The sequence below is a fragment of the Corvus brachyrhynchos genome, unplaced genomic scaffold, assembly GCF_000691975.1.
Source record: "Corvus brachyrhynchos isolate BGI_N302 unplaced genomic scaffold, ASM69197v1 scaffold94, whole genome shotgun sequence".
In the NCBI taxonomy this organism is placed as follows: Eukaryota; Metazoa; Chordata; class Aves; order Passeriformes; family Corvidae; genus Corvus; species Corvus brachyrhynchos.
The window spans coordinates 5,800,433-5,816,263 of record NW_008238330.1 but is presented as its reverse complement, the minus strand read 5'-3'; the positions used below and the strand labels follow the sequence as shown (position 1 = coordinate 5,816,263).

At 39.3% G+C, this 15,831-nt stretch overlaps 1 protein-coding gene across 1 annotated transcript in view; it reads right to left on the bottom strand.

Moving 5' to 3' along the window:
- The window catches only part of ARPP21 (cAMP regulated phosphoprotein 21), a 142,677-nt gene extending 140,790 nt beyond the window's left edge, over nucleotides 1-1,887 (bottom strand). The window contains exon 1 of the mRNA XM_017734664.1: nucleotides 1,739-1,887. The gene's annotated coding sequence lies outside the window, so the exon portion shown is untranslated. The remainder of the gene's footprint in view (nucleotides 1-1,738) is intronic.
- Nucleotides 1,888-15,831: the final 13,944 nt, after the last annotated feature.

The window sequence follows — 15,831 nt, the reverse complement described above, 5'->3', positions numbered from 1 at the left end:
CCCCGTCCCCCTTGTTCCCCCCCCCCCCCCCCCCCCAACCCCCCCCCGTCAGCCCATCCGCAGCCAGGAGCAGAGACAAAGCACCCGAGCGGGGCTAATAAGGAGAAAGCTCGTTAATCCCCTCCGATTCCTTGTTATTTGCTCCCACCCACTCCTTGTCGCCCCCGACACACGCCCCCCAAGAAAAAGAGGGAAGGAAATGGGCCTTGACTCCAAAGGACATCTTTAGTGAAAGGTCTAGGGAGGGTGGTTTTAATTATTATTTTTTGCTGGTGAAACCTGACAGCCTTTAGGCAGCCGAGCTGCTGAAAGGGGTAAAAAAAAAAAAAAAAAAAAAGGAAGACTGCAGCAGATTTTGGGTGGTAGCAGATGAGCCACTAAAAATGGGGCACATGATCCCCTTCCCCCTCCCCTGCCCAGCATGTCTCTATCTAAGATCTGGCTTGATGATATTTCCCTCGGAGCCTTGCTGCACACCATCAAGGCAGAGGGAAACAGGCAATTCACCAGCACACGCGTTTCCGATACATAAAACCGCTGCTATGCTTTTAAAACCCGGGCCTCGTTTTACCCAATTGAATACATCCAGGCATTCATTCTGCACCCAGCCGAGAAAAGGACATTTACCTCTTTGCTAGGTGGCTATTAATATGCAGTAAAATTATAGCTGTACAACGCCAAACGTAATTGCCATAGATCATTTAGAGCAGATCCAGCAATTCAGCTGCTGGAAATGCATGTCTGTGAATAACCATGCATCTGGTACAATGCCCTCTACTACAATAACCTGAAAGGAGACAGAAGAGTCTGGTACTAGCTGCAATTAGTAATCCTATGGATGAAAAATAAACAGTCAATAAGTACAAAGCAGCAAGGTCCTATGAAATATAGAGATCATTTCTGTCTGCAGTGATACAAATAATCCAACTCCCACAGACAGACAACTGTTATTTAAAATACACAGTTAAAAATGCACTCCTTTCATGATGTGCTTTCAGAAAGCCCTAGTTAGAGAAGACAGTTTGCCATGATTAATGACTGTAGTAGAACTCGTGTACCAGTAAATATGGACAAATATACAGACGGCCGGGGGAGAGTTGCGGGGAAATGTTTGCTTTAGTATGTATTATCCTTGCACCCCTGGAATACCTCTTTCCCCTCAGAAGCAAACACCTGCTTTTACTGCGGACTGCTGAATGGAATCAGACTGGAAGAATGCGGTGAGTGATGAACCACAACAGGGTGTGCATTAGCCGGCTCTTGGTGCACGCTTCAAGTGATCAGAGGCATTCAGCCAGGCACACCAAAACCTGTTCTGCTAATGCACCTCCTGATGTGGCTCCCTCCTAGGATGGTCGCGTGTGGCTCCATCTACTTTTAATTTCATTCTTTAACATAGTCCCACACTGTGCTACAGGTTCCATCTGAAAGCAAAAAGAGCAGCAGAGAGGCTATAAATGGCACTAGTGCGCTACACCTGGTGACAGGGCAAGGACCACTTCTTTGCTTTTAGCCATTTGATGTTTCAGCCATCTCAACAATGGACCAAAGTTAATTTTCCAAGCTGGTTATCAAAACTATTCTGAACACGCAGTGAAATGGAGAGGACTTCACCTGGCTGCTGCCAATCATTCCTTCACTCCCAAGCAGGGTACCCAGAGAAGAGAGAGAATGCACACTGCACCAGGACATAAAAGCAGTACTCACTCATGCCTTCACTAAATTCCTTGCAACTCACCTCCAGAAGGGAACGGGATGAGAGTAGTGAATGTTTCAGAACCTTGCTCCAGTCACTAGACACAATGAAGATGTAAAACAGCCACGTGTCCACAGCTTATCTCCCACTGTTGAGATACTGCCGTGCCTTCAGAGTGGGAAGAGCCAAAACTATACGTCAGATCTGTAAGGAGATAAAAATTAATCCAAGCTGTAGTCTGGCAGTTCATTCCACCCTCTCCTATGTGGCTGGATGTGCCTGGAGCAAGTTACCAAATGCCAGAAGATGCCAGCTACAGCAACACCAATGGAAATAATCAGGGGAAAAAATAAAACCAACCAGTATCACTCCAGTATCATGTAATGTAGTTTTTCAACTCAGAAGGTTGAGCAGCATCAAACACAGCATGTGCAAATAAGTGAAATTGCCTTCCTTTGTTAAGAAGTCACCTCAGACCTTCTCAGTCAGATACTAATCTGACAGAATATGCAGCCTACATCCCTTTTGTGAGGACTTTTCTTTGTAGAAAGAAAAATCACAATCATTGCACAATCATAATATTGAAGAGGTGGCAAACCACAGTAATGACTTGCTGCTGCCTGTCCTGATTTGTAAAGATGGACAGGGATAACTATCCATTTAAGCTTCATGAAAGTCAGCAGAAGCTGTGTGTTTAAGCAGAAACAGAGCTTGATCAACTATTCAGACCTCTGACACTTTTTCTGTCTGTTACCTGGCCAAATTTCAAGGGTAATTGGGGGAAAAAAGAAAAGACACAAGACCTATTTCACCAAATACTTTCTTGAATAAAGCATGTAATTAATTAACCAGCAGCACATGTGGTTTAGAATTCTGGTATTGCCAAGTGCCCTTGTGCAATAGGACCACCATATAGAGGTGAAGCATATGTGAACTATATGTACACAAAATTCCTACAGACAACACCAAGTGCTTCAGCTCAAGGTATTTCCAAAGCATGACAACAGATTATATTACCTGTTCACTGCGAGCACACTTTCTAGCTATGATACCTCAATTTCACTTAGACATCAAGAAAACCTTACTGGACTCTCAAAACCCGGTATCAGACTGGAAGTATGAGATACAGACAAACATACAGAGCTTCTTGCAGTTCTGCAATCACAGATTCCTGGGACAGAAGGCATGTAGTGTTACTAAAGACATTAATAAAAGCATGCACAAGTGGTTGCACATTGCTGCTGCTTCTAGTCATTTCTCAGTGAAAAAAAACCCTAACACAAAGTCTGTTGTGTTTTGGAGCTATGGAATGATTCAGTTTGACGCACAACAATATGATAAGCTAACTTTTGATATATTTTATCATAATCTTATGTGAAAAAGATCAGTTTTAGGGGGTTTTATTTATTTTTAAACTTCATTCCATTTTTATGTCCTACACGTTACAAACAAATTAATCATGCATAATTTGCAGATGGACTTAAAAATACCGTGCTTATGTTTAAAATGGCACTTTACAATATGTAAATATAGCCAAATTGCTCCCATTTTAAATACTTCTCAGGAAGAGCTGAAATATTTTTGCAGCTACAATATCTCAAGTAAAGGAAAATTACCCAAGCAATTTGTGTAAAGCATGTCCTGGTATCTCAGATTTGACAAAATAAAAATGAAGCTTTATGCTCTTTCCAATGAACTCAGTAAGAATTTTGCAATGGATTTCATTAGGATTAAGATCAGGTACTGAAATCTCAGATTCTTTCTTTGGAGAAAGATCAATGAACAACCCTTTAAAAATATAATCTGTTGCTAGAGGGGCTGAAACAGCTTTTTTTTCCCCACTAAAAGCAAAGAATCATTTCTTTGTATTTGACAATTCAAATCCCCTCTTAGTTTCTTTTAGAAATCCCAAAGTGTTTGATGTGCCATATCTGTGTATCTTGAAAAGGATATTACAGTGTGGAGTTCCTCACCCCACAAAAAAAAGTTGCCTGATCCCCCCTAAGACTGGAAACTGTAGGTCCTGCAGCACTGATGGACTGTGACTTTCAGATGAAGATGAGCAGGAATTTGAACTCTGGCTTTGACAGCTAGCATTTGTGCAAATGGTTTCTCGTGTTGTAGCCTTTTCCTCAATTTACATTTACAGGCAGGAGGACTGGGGGACTTGCAGGTCACAGTGTAGGTGGGGCAGTGTACTGTTTCATGGGCTGACGGGTGGCTGGCAGCTCCAAAAAGGATGTTCCAAAGTAATCCAGAAACCACAGAAAGGGCTCGGCCTGGTATCCTTCTGACTCAGTCACATTGCCGACAGCATTGGAAGAGCTGTGACAGCGTGAGATACTCAAGCAGTGGGCAGCTCTCGGTTGCACTGGACAGAAACATATCTCTGATGTAGAAATTTAGCATAGTGGTACTTTTTATAATATATATGTGTCGCATGCGCAATAGGACAAAGCTACAAAACACGCAGTGGTGAGTAAGAGGAGAGTCAGCTAGAGTGTTGTGAACTGTGGTGTTAGAATGGGCACAAGAGAAAACGGTGAGAAAAAGAGGAGGAGGGACAGTCCCAGGCAGGGAATGCAGTGAGTTGGTTATCTTGAGATCTGTAATTCATTGTAGAGTGTGCACTACCTGCCCATATTAGAGTACTGTAGGGAAGAAATCCAGCTGAGGAAATTCCAAACTCTCTCAATAGGATTTATGAGCTTTAATAATCCAATGGCTCAGGGTCACCTAAGAGCCCAGGAACTGCTTGGCTCACAAATAGAAGTGGCTCTAAGGAGACATGACAAACACAGCATCTGCCGGAGAGTAGTTACAGTCCTTGGCATAGGAGCCATAAGAGTCACAAACAACTTCACTGGCACAAAGCAGCTTCCCATCAAGATCTTACCAAGAAAAGTCTTTATTGCAGCCCTTTGTCTGAAGCAAAGTATAAAGCATAGGTTACCTCCCAGCACATCTGGCCAGCAGACAAGCTTTGGTGGCAATTTTTAGCTACCACAATAAGATGTGGATAATACAGGCTTTCAACACAGGTATATAGTGTCTCTCTCACTGCTAAAGCATCAGAGACGTACATCTGCCTGTAGGGTGTCCTGGAAGAAGGGAAGCTGAGGGACCAGGGAACTTCATGGGTAAGTAAGTGGATCCAGGAAGTGACAGAGAGGGGGAAAGAAGGAAAAAAAGAATCTCAAGAGGAATCCCCACTTACCTGATAGAAATCCTGCCAGAGCAGTATTAAGAATAGCAGTAAAACATGCTTGTAGGCTTGGTTTAACACTCAAAACCAAGTATATTTTTGAGAAGACCATAACCCTAGCTGTAGATTGGGCACCATATGAAAACCTAGAGAATGAAGCTGGCAAATGATTTGGAGGTGAAAAAAGGAAGATTTGCTGTGCCAATCAGCCCATGTAACTCTGAGTACTCACTAACTACCAACTCCTCCATTTGAAATTCCCCTGAACGTGGTACCCTCTTAACTTTTTCTTCTAGAAGGTCTAGTCTTCTCTGAAATTCATGTTTTAAATGTAAGAGAAGGCTCCCAATTTACATGAGGCCTAGGCCTACCCTGCAGGTATTTTTCACAAGTCACTTGATACTACAGTACTATGTTGACACTCTTCAAACAGATATCATTTTTCAATTTTCCTTTAAAATTTTTAAGAATAGTGTTTAACTTCTCACACTGGAATCTCTAGAAAGAATCCTGGCCACAGCATCTGTGTAACCTGGATGGGTTGGTTTCCTGCTGCCTACCCTACCTCACTGCAGTGTATGCTCTGAGGCTCACAATGACCAGCCTTATTAACTCATCCAGTTAGGGAAGCAGCAGAAAAATAAAACATTGGCCATGAAACTTGTTCCAGAGGAGGTGACGATGCCCCCCACAATAGAGAGAGTCATGAGAGTAACAGAATTTTCTGGCAGATCAGCTCCCCTCATAATCCATGTGAAATTAAGTACTTGCCCCCTTTGAGGCCATGTTGTGCTTTACATGCAAAATTGTTTGCAGATGTGCCAAAGAACAGGAGCAACCTGAAAAAACACCTAAATAAACCAAATCAAACCGAACAAAAAATCCCAACCTGTGCAAAATCACACTTTCCAAAAACAACCCTTTACAAACTACTGGAGGCAACCTCTTTTCACAGCTTATGTATCATCGCACTGGTTTTGTTCATCCTCAGTAAAAATGACCAGAAAAGGCAGATATGTAATCAAAATTTGGCATAGTCAGTGTGACTCGACTTTGAACCATCCTACTCAAAGATCCCAAAAGTGGCAGCAGCCCTACAGTAAACAGAGAATAATTCTTGCTATGTCATGTAAAAAGCCTCTCAAGTTCTGTCAGTGGTGAAAAAATGTGGCCTTTGTCATACAGTTGGAGATCTTAGAGGTTTTTCAAGGGGCTATGGGTTAAAATCCTACTGAGGTAAGCACCCTCACTTCTCCACTTTCATTCATTTGGACCAGTGTTCCTTTTCTTAAAACTGTCAACCAAATGTGAGATTAATTAGCATTAATTTAGCTATTTGCAACAGTTCATCTTCAACACTTGGAATCAATTTTTGTGTTGGGTACTGTGCTGCAGAAAAGAGACAGTAAAGAATGAATGACTGCTTATGTAGAAATTAGGTACATTTGGCACCAAGTGATGGGGGCAGTAGGAAATCCCACAACACTGTACTTCACGGACAGAACACAAAGACAGATGCTTAAGCTTCCAGCATGTTGAGGTCTTCGGCCTTTCAGGTCTTGGAGTCTTAAGCATAGTTATTTCTAAGTCACTGCCCTTAAAATAATACTGTTCCCTCAAATTTTCTCCAGCTGCCTTCTTTTTGTTTCGCCTTGCCTTATCCACTAGACATATTTAAATTTTCCTTTGTTTGGAATCTACATTTTTTCACGCCCTAAAATTATAGCCTTTGCAATGTGCAATAACTGTAGAAAGTCCCTTCATTGAAAGAGCAGAACATGGTACAATTTTAGCATCATATAATTTCCTGCATAATTGTTAAATCATTTTCTTCCTTTTCTCCCTCCCCCTCTTTTTCTTTTTCTTTTTTTTTTCTTTAATAAAGGAAAGGAAGATTCAAAGTGCATATCCAGAGAGAGAGATAGACAGAAAACTTCACTGCCACATAATAATGTGCTTCATTGTGACTCACCTTTATTGCAACAACAGTCTTGCATCAGGGACAAGACTTTCCCTATATACTGCTTCGGTCTCTCAGCATTGGGCTCTGTACTCAGAGGCACTATTGGTTCACAAATGTAAACCTCCTTGTGTGTTTGTGACATTGTATCCCCAAATATCACATCATAAAAATATTAAAACAAAACTGTTCATAACATTTTCCTGTGCACCATCTGGGCCTTGCAAGAAAGCTGACATTATCTGTCAAACTAAAGATAACCACATTTTCTCTCTTTTGTATCGTTAATGTTTGTCATCGCAAATTTCACTTTAATGCTCCAATTACATTATGACATTCTTAGAAACTGAATGGCACTAATGACTTTCATTATTATTTACACACTTCCTTAATTATACGGCTCTCCCTCTCATTCACAACATGTTCTCCCTCATAACACTCGCTCTGATATAAAGCTAATGAATTTTAAACTTTCTATTACATAAAAGCCCATGATTAATTACCCAGCTTCCCAATCTCTTTATGATGCACAATACAGAGCTCTCCTGCAGTGATGCAGGAAGGGGGGGGGCGGGGGGAAGTGTGGAACTTTTATTCCCTCCTTAGTGAAAGCAAATAGAGAGATAAATAAAGTATCTTTCTCTTTAAAGTGGCATATGCAAATTTAATTGAAAACAAATATACATCAAACCATTCCTCAGGAGAAAGCTAAATATCTCTACCTCAGCTGCATGTAGTAAACAGGATAATAATGGCTATTCTTATCATCTTTAATTTTTCATGACGAGAATTTTTTAATATAGTTCAAGCAAATGAGAGAGTAGAAATAAAAATACATGGTTTTTACATAAGACATTTAGTGTGGCATGGTGTATCACCAAGATCAACTATTTATGTGGTTTTAATTATTCAGAATATTGGACTCCCTCACTGATAAAAAAAGACAAGACAAAAAAGCCCAAGGTTGTACCAGCACCACACCAGTTGAAGGGCAGTTGTGACAAATATAAATTACTGCATTTCAGACTGCCAAAGGTAATACAATAAACTAGAGCCTAGAAGACTTTGAAAGACATTGTGGGGGCACTGAACAGCCTAGCAATGAAATTCAGAGCTCACTAAGTACTGATACAGGCTGCAATCTGCACGAGCTGTACATGTCTCAATGCCTATGCTGCCAACAGAAATTGGATTCTGGCAGCCAAAGGTAAATTTACTGACAGTCACGGGAGAAAGAATGGGTTAGTTAAAAAGTGTGGCAACTCTTACCACATTTGCTGGCTAGTAAACCTGACCTTAAGATTGGGGGAACCTGTACATGCAAAAAATTTATTTCCTGACATTCAAAGGAAGTGCCCTTGTATGCCTCTCCAACTTACTAAAGCAGGAGTCAGTATCTATGCAAATACATACAAGGCATATAGTCCCAAATGGGACAAAATCCCATCCTGTCATGAATGAGTTGATGGATATCCAGCTATGAATGACATATTCATTTAGAGCAAGCATGGGACACCTAGAATGATGAAGATTAATTTGTCAGAGCCATATACCTATGTTTTGTCTTTATATTAACTCCTACTGCTCATCTGCTGCAGATAAGAAAATTTGCTTTGTTGTGAGAAAAGCTTTTTCTTTCCCAGATTTGGTTTGTTTTCTTTTTAATGCCATATACTTTAAATGTCTAATCAGTTTCCAGTGTCATGGAAAACCCAGGAAGCATATTGCATTAAATAATTCCCTGGAAGTTCAGTATAGCACATCCACACAATGTAGCTTCAACCTTGTGAAAACTCTAAGGGATGGTAGCTATGCTTTGGTCTGTGTGGTCCTACACAGCAAGTAACTTGAAATTTTCTCAGGGTCTGATCCAAGGTCCACAGAGTAAGCTGCATCATCTTCATTTAAGATCTCATTCCAAGGCTGCTACTCATCAGCAGTTTGAATTATGAAACTCCCTAATATCAGAGAATGTTCTGTAGTTAAAAACTAAAACCAAACTCAGATTAATCGAAAATCAGTCCTCCCATTCTCTTTAATGTTGTTTTGCATGCTATGTATGTTACAAAAAGTTATTAGGAGTGCATTATGAAGCAAAAAGTATAAAACACTCCTATTATTTCTTTAAATCGATATCTAGAAGCCGAGCTTTAGAGGGCAGGCAGGCTCCTGGCAGAAATTTAACAAGGAGCAGACATGGAAGAAAGCGACACAGATGCAGAAAGAGAGTAGGTCTCAGAATAAAATTAGTTTTCTGATTCTAATAAAGTTACTTTGTTTAGCAGTCAGAAAAAAAGGCATCTATTCCAGCTTTAATCAACATGTGATTCAGGGATTCACCATTTTTCCTCAGATATTGTACAGCTGCTCTATGTAAATAGATAGAGTCTTCCTGAAATCCGTTTTTCTCAGGATTCATCTGCTTTCTGTGGCTATTGCAGTTCATCTTCTTTTGCTGACTCTGGGGTCAAGAGCCCTGGACTAAGATACCTATAGGACATGTTATTTTATATTCAAAGCCTCCTGATATTTTGGGCAGAGAATGTGAGGCTATCACAAAGGGCCAGATTATGATCCCCAGTCGCCTTTACATGCCCATAAAAAAATTTCAGAATGCTCTCAAAAAATCTTTGATTGGCGTAAGAGATGTCCTATATGCTCTTGAAAAATTGGACCATAACCTTAACTTCTGTTTTATTTGCTGGTGGTTTATATTGCAGATAATTTTCCTTAAAATGTAGTGATTAATGAACCACATTATCTGCTAATCTTGATTTCCATGTAAAGTAGTTTCTATGTTAGATACCTTCATAGTTTTCCAATGTTATCTGGGAATAATTGTACTCTAAATAACAGAGTAGTCCTTGGACTCCTTCATGTACTGACTATTAGTAATAGCAGTTACACAAAAGACATGAGACATCACAGAATAAGACACAAACATAATAAAACAGCTAAGCTAATCTTTATACAAAGATATTAAAAAAACTGCATAATGCTCATAATAATGTCAGAATAGGTGAAATTAGTCACAACTGTGACTAATGGGACACCTAATTTTACCTATTAAATGGCACGAGGATTTGCAGTTACAATCTTATGATCCATTCTTAATGCAGACCAGACTTGTGATAAATTTACAGCCCACAGGATCAACCGATTAATATGACAATTAAAATAAATATATTTTAATGGCATATGGCATTATCCTTATGCTGTGTAGCTTTCCACGTATTTTTGTTTATTGTAATATTTGTGTCATGAAATTCTAGTTGTTTAAGAAAATTAAATGTGTTTATATCACCATATTCCCCCAAAGATGAATTAGACATAGGCCCTCCAGATTTCTTATGAAGAAGAAAAGATTTATTAAATGATTTGAAAATGAGACAGACATGGCAAACAGAAATCTTTTTTCAAATCTGTAGCTCTGTTACCTGGTCCTGTGATCCACTGCTTATGTGAGCATGTGAGGCATGAAGCCTTCTTCCCATTGGCCTTTTTGGTCTAAGTCAGGAGAGCTTCAAGGCTTACAGAAGTGACCCAGAGGGAAGTGCTTCAGAAGAGTGGGGATAGGGCAGAGAGAAAGGCAAGATGCCGCTATGAAAACTAATTAGTGGTTGTGGGGAGTAATCTGCTGAAGCTTGTTCTTACAATTGATTTTGCTGTTGCACGCTATGTAAGACCTCCGTCTATATGAGCCATCAAAAGATGAGCCATGCATCACCCGAGAAAGCTGCATGTGAAACAACATCATTAGGCAGAAACCAGGTCTTGACTTCAAATATCAGAGCTCTGATCCTGATTCTACCTTTTATTGAATTGATAATTTTGAGAAATTCAACCAGTTTCCTGGTGCCTTTGTTCTTCACAGCTGCTTCTTCTGATCTTTCTTCTGGCTATTGTAATTCTGGGGAAAGTTCTATCTGTCATTATGAACTTCTGTCATGGCAGTCTGCAGAAATGTAACCTCCTACATCCCAGTCTGAAAACAGTCTCATTGAAAATGATGGGAGTTTTACATTGATCTTGGCAGCAATCTTGTTTGCCAATAATATCATCTGTATGTATTCTTTTGAAATGTTTCATATTGATTAACACAGTTTTTAAAAGCACAAACAATAAATTATTCATTTTGATTTATAAAGTAGTTATAGTAAGTGTTTATCACAGGGAGACTATTTTCATACAAATCAGAATACTTAGAAAATAAGCCAAAAAAACCCCCAATAAATCAGCTTTTCCTTGTATTATAAATGTAATATCTTTTCTATAAACACAAACAAAACTCGGAAGATCTTTCCTGAAATGCCTCAGAAAAGAGATGAGCCCAGCAAGCCAGGAAAGCCAGTGAACACCATAAAAGACAATGCCTTTATGGAGAGCATGTTACGGTCAGCTCCCCTGCATTGAAGGCACAAGCACTTCTGACTGTTCATCATACGAGTATATTGAACAAATGGTACTAAATCTGCAGGAGTAAAATTACAAAGCTCACCAATTTTTGATAGAATTGCAGATCACTTGAGGACCTAGATGAATTTGATTATTTGATACAGGACAAAACCAAGACAGACCGGTCATTTGGAAATACTGCCAGTAAGGTCCTTAAGTCATCATGCCCTGCTATGGAGAATAGCACACATTAGGGACATGAATTTAAAAAAAAAAAGTGCTGCAGTAAAATCTTAGCTGCACTTAGCTGTGTCTCTCATTCTTGTTATTTGTACAATACTTTGTACAGTAAACGGTATTTTCTATGTACTGACTTCCTCCTACCAGGAGCTGGCAGCTTTTAAGCTTGACTGCAAAGATGGGGCAGGTACCCAGCCTTGCATATCTGAGTATCACAGCCAAAAGTGGTGTGCTAATTTCCAAAACAGCAGCAGGGGAGTCATAGTAGGACCACCAGTAAAAGCATCACAAACTCCTAAATAGCAGAGATCTTTCCTTTTAATTGCAGTGCCTAGCAATTTTTTCAAGGGTGAGCATTTGTCCAGTGTTCCCTGTAGGCCTTTTGTCAGCTTTTGTGCACTGTTTGTTTTGCTGATGCTCCTCAGCACACATGTTGATAGCTGGTAAAGCCATACATATCTACACATCCATTTGAGAAAATAGGCAGAATTAAAATCAGACAGTGTTTCAATGCCAGTCTTCTCCACAACTTTTAGTGAACACCTGTAAGGAAGGTGGCCAACAGCTGCTTCATCTCTAGAGCAAGATGCCATGCCAGGCGTGTAAGAAAAATTAAGATTTTCCAGTGATACAGGACTTCGCTCACAAAGTATGATGGTAGCACACCTTGTGGGTCCCCAAGATCCATGATTTATGCTGTTTCCCTCTTCTCCATTACCCTTTACCTCTAAAAAATAAACTATTTCAGACTTTCTTTGCCCTTCTATTCCTCCATGGCACTGTCCTGTGTCCCATGCACTCTCTCATTTTCCTTTCCCTCTCTCCATATTCATGCCAGAGGGTATATCATGATGAGGTTCTCTAATCAATCGTCTGACTCATTGCCTTATGGCAGAATATTGCCGTGGTTAATGACTAATATGACTGCAGGATTTCCAAATGTCATCTTACAAGATCTTACAGACTGCCTATTAACTATTTTTTAGCCTTGCCATGATTAGCTGTGTAGCAAAATAAAACAGTATGATTTAGCATAGTAAACTCATTTCTCAGCAGCTGATTTCTATTTATAGGTATAGCCTAAATAAAACAGTATAGGACAAAGTATTACTAAACTGAGAAATGTTCCATTTTTGAGCAGCTTTTCCTATGATATCCAAAGTGTTTATTTGCACAGTGAGTGACCAAAAATAGTAGCTGAAACTTTCTACTGTTTGGAAGATTGCAATTGATATTTACATTCATGTTATGATTCATTATAAAAGAAATGTGTGAAAGTTCCAAGACAAATAGTTAGATGCACTGCGTTTGTTGATTTTTATTTATGCATACAAAACACTTTTCCCTTCACATTGCAATTTTGTGATGAGCTAAGGAATGGAACAGCGCATTTTCTCTCTGCAAATCCTGTGTCCCTGAAAATGAAGCTGATATTTGCCCTTTCAGTTAAATGCAGTTATTCTATAACAGCAAATTAGTTTTATTTTAGATTGACATGAAAACAACACACTTATTTTCAATAAGAAGACCTTCTCACAGTGATAACAATTACCAGAAAAAGCAGTAAGAATGTAGGATGTACAAGGAGAATTGTAGATGATTTTAAATTCTGACAAGATACAGAGGATGCTTTGCTGCAATTCTAATAATGCCAGTCCATTATTATTTACAGACATGTATGTTAGTTCTATTATTCTTTTCTTGCCATGGTCACAGAACTACAAACATTCTCACCCATTTTCCCTTTTCAAATTCCTGCACTGGCATGAACAAAGAACTAGCTAATCACAGGATTTTGATATTTCCTCTGGGCAATCAACTATTACACTCCTGCAGTTTGACAGTTCCTAAAAGTACAATAGTGTTTGACCATCTCTCTTGCACAAAACTAATTTCAGCATTGACTAATTTCCCAGATATCCATTTATAAATACTTACTGGCACCTTCTTGATCAACTCATCTGGTCACCTTGCCACTGATGGTAAAATGATATTGATGTGAAACAAACATCCTCAGAGATACTGTGAGAAGGGTGAAGTGCTGGGGAGTGATAGTTCTTTGCTGGTGATTGTCAATGAATTAGCAAGAAGCATTATCTTGGGTATAAAGGAACAGAGCCTATAGCTAGAGAAGGAGATACATCAAATTGGGAAGAGTACTGTAAAGATTGGTGTTAGAAAACTAATGAATAACGTCACAAGACCCTAAACTAGCTATTCTCATTGAGACAGCTTGTTAGATTATCAGATTGCCTAGATGAGAAACCTGCTTCCATTACTTGCGTGTTTGTGGTGTCAAACCAAATTAGTGTTTCTCCAGATGAATTTTCATTCATTAGAGTTGGAGAGCCAAGTATAAAAAAACACAGTGGAACTGAATTTGTTTCCCCTTCACAAGCAGAGTTTTCTCTGCGCGTAGGTGTCACAAGTATGAGAAGCACAGGCTGAGATTGTCTCTAGTGATTGTCACAGCTCTGTCCCTTCCCCACAGCCCTGCAAGCTTTGCTTTCTCTAACACCCAGCCTCCAGCACAGAAACAGTAAGGAATTCCACCATGTTAACCTGAAAAATCCAGCACAGCAGGAAAAATTCCACCAATCTACTCAACCAGTGCTAATTTGCTGACAGCCCTCATCTCAGCCAAAACAGGGTATGTTCTCCATCAGTCTGCCCGTGTTTCTAATTCATTCAGTGTATGTGGCTTTTTTTCCCCTCAAAGCTCAATATGCAAAGGTAAATCACTGCTGGTTCCATCCCATGGTTCCACTTTAGCATGTTCACATCAGGTTACCCTATCTTACAGTACAATAAGAGTCACTTCACTACTACTATTTCCTCTAAGCCCAAGATCTGGTCAAAGAAAGTAGAATTTTGACAGCAGGGGTGAAAACAATGGTCTGTTGAATTCATGCCACTGATTTCACCTGAGCCTAATTTTTACAACTCATCTTTATATGAGGGTTACACAACAGTGGCTAAGTTTTAAAATTACTTATTTCTTATTATGTACTATTTTAACCTCATACAGTGCACCTAATACAGTGTCTTAGAAAACTGATGAAATATTAAGGCTATTCAGTTGTCTCAGTTTTTGAGAGTAAATACTGCAGTTGAGTTTTTTTTTACTTTTAATCAAGTGCAAAACTTTCCAGGTGTTGAATTTTAGTGACATTTGCAACGGTCCTGAAGCATTATGAGGGGAACCTGTGAATTTTAAGTAGGGATGATCAATAAAGTTTGAGAAATGTTATATTAAAACTTACATCTCAAGCCCATGATCCTGACAGAGCTGACACTTAGTACATACTCAGTCTTCATCATTTTTATCATTTTTCCTATTCTGTGAAAACACTACTGATCTTGTTTTGACTGTCAACTATACAAGCAAACTATTAAACTCCTCATTTAATAAGATAATCATTTTATAATAGGATTTAAAACTCTAGGTGCAATGCAGTTAACATCAAACACTGGCTTAAATCTCTTGCACTAGAATTCGTATTTGTCATCAGAAGGGGATAAAGGGGTTGTTTCATTTTTAAAGCATCTGTGGCTCATGATGGCAAAGGTTCTCTATTCAGGAACATGCTTTAAGTTAACTTGGGGTGCTGTTAGAGAAGCCTACTCCCTGCAGCTGAACTGAAATTAGGTTGCTTTCTTTCAGTTTTTTAACAGACAGATAATCTGAATGTTCAGTTTTGCATCTGTTACAAAATTGCTTCTTTATTCTGAGTCATTTGGTAACCTCCAAAAATAGTTCACTCTTCTTGAATTAGCTGCATGGTGTTATAGATCATGCAGACAGAAAAGCCCATCTCCTTGCTCCTACACAGCCAATGTGCTACAGGGCTCCTGTATCAGCAGCGTCATTGCGGTGTATCTTAACTCTAACAGATGTTACTGCTGGTCTCTCTCAGGGCCAGAAGGGAAAATAAAAGAAAGAGAAGCAATGGATCACAGGCCAAAACAATTACTCAGTTCCAACAATAAAACACTATGTCCATGGAGGTGGACTGGGAGGAAAACAAAATGTTTGTTTTTTTTCAGATCAGTGCCCAACAGCTAGAATAGGAGGTAATATCATTTTTGCAATAGAGGAACTGTCTGTTTTGCACACCCAGTTTTTGATAAAGTCAGAAACTTTCAGTCCCAGCTGTGCCAGTGATGTCCTGCAAATAGGGGTCCAGGAATGGAGGAATTAATTTATTTCATTTTTTCTGAAGTACTACTATATTATTCAGTACTCAGTAGTAGGTGTTCTTCCAGGATTATTCACTCAGCTGAATTAGATTCTCTTTTGTTTTGCTTTTTAACTATGTGATAGCTGTTGAGAGA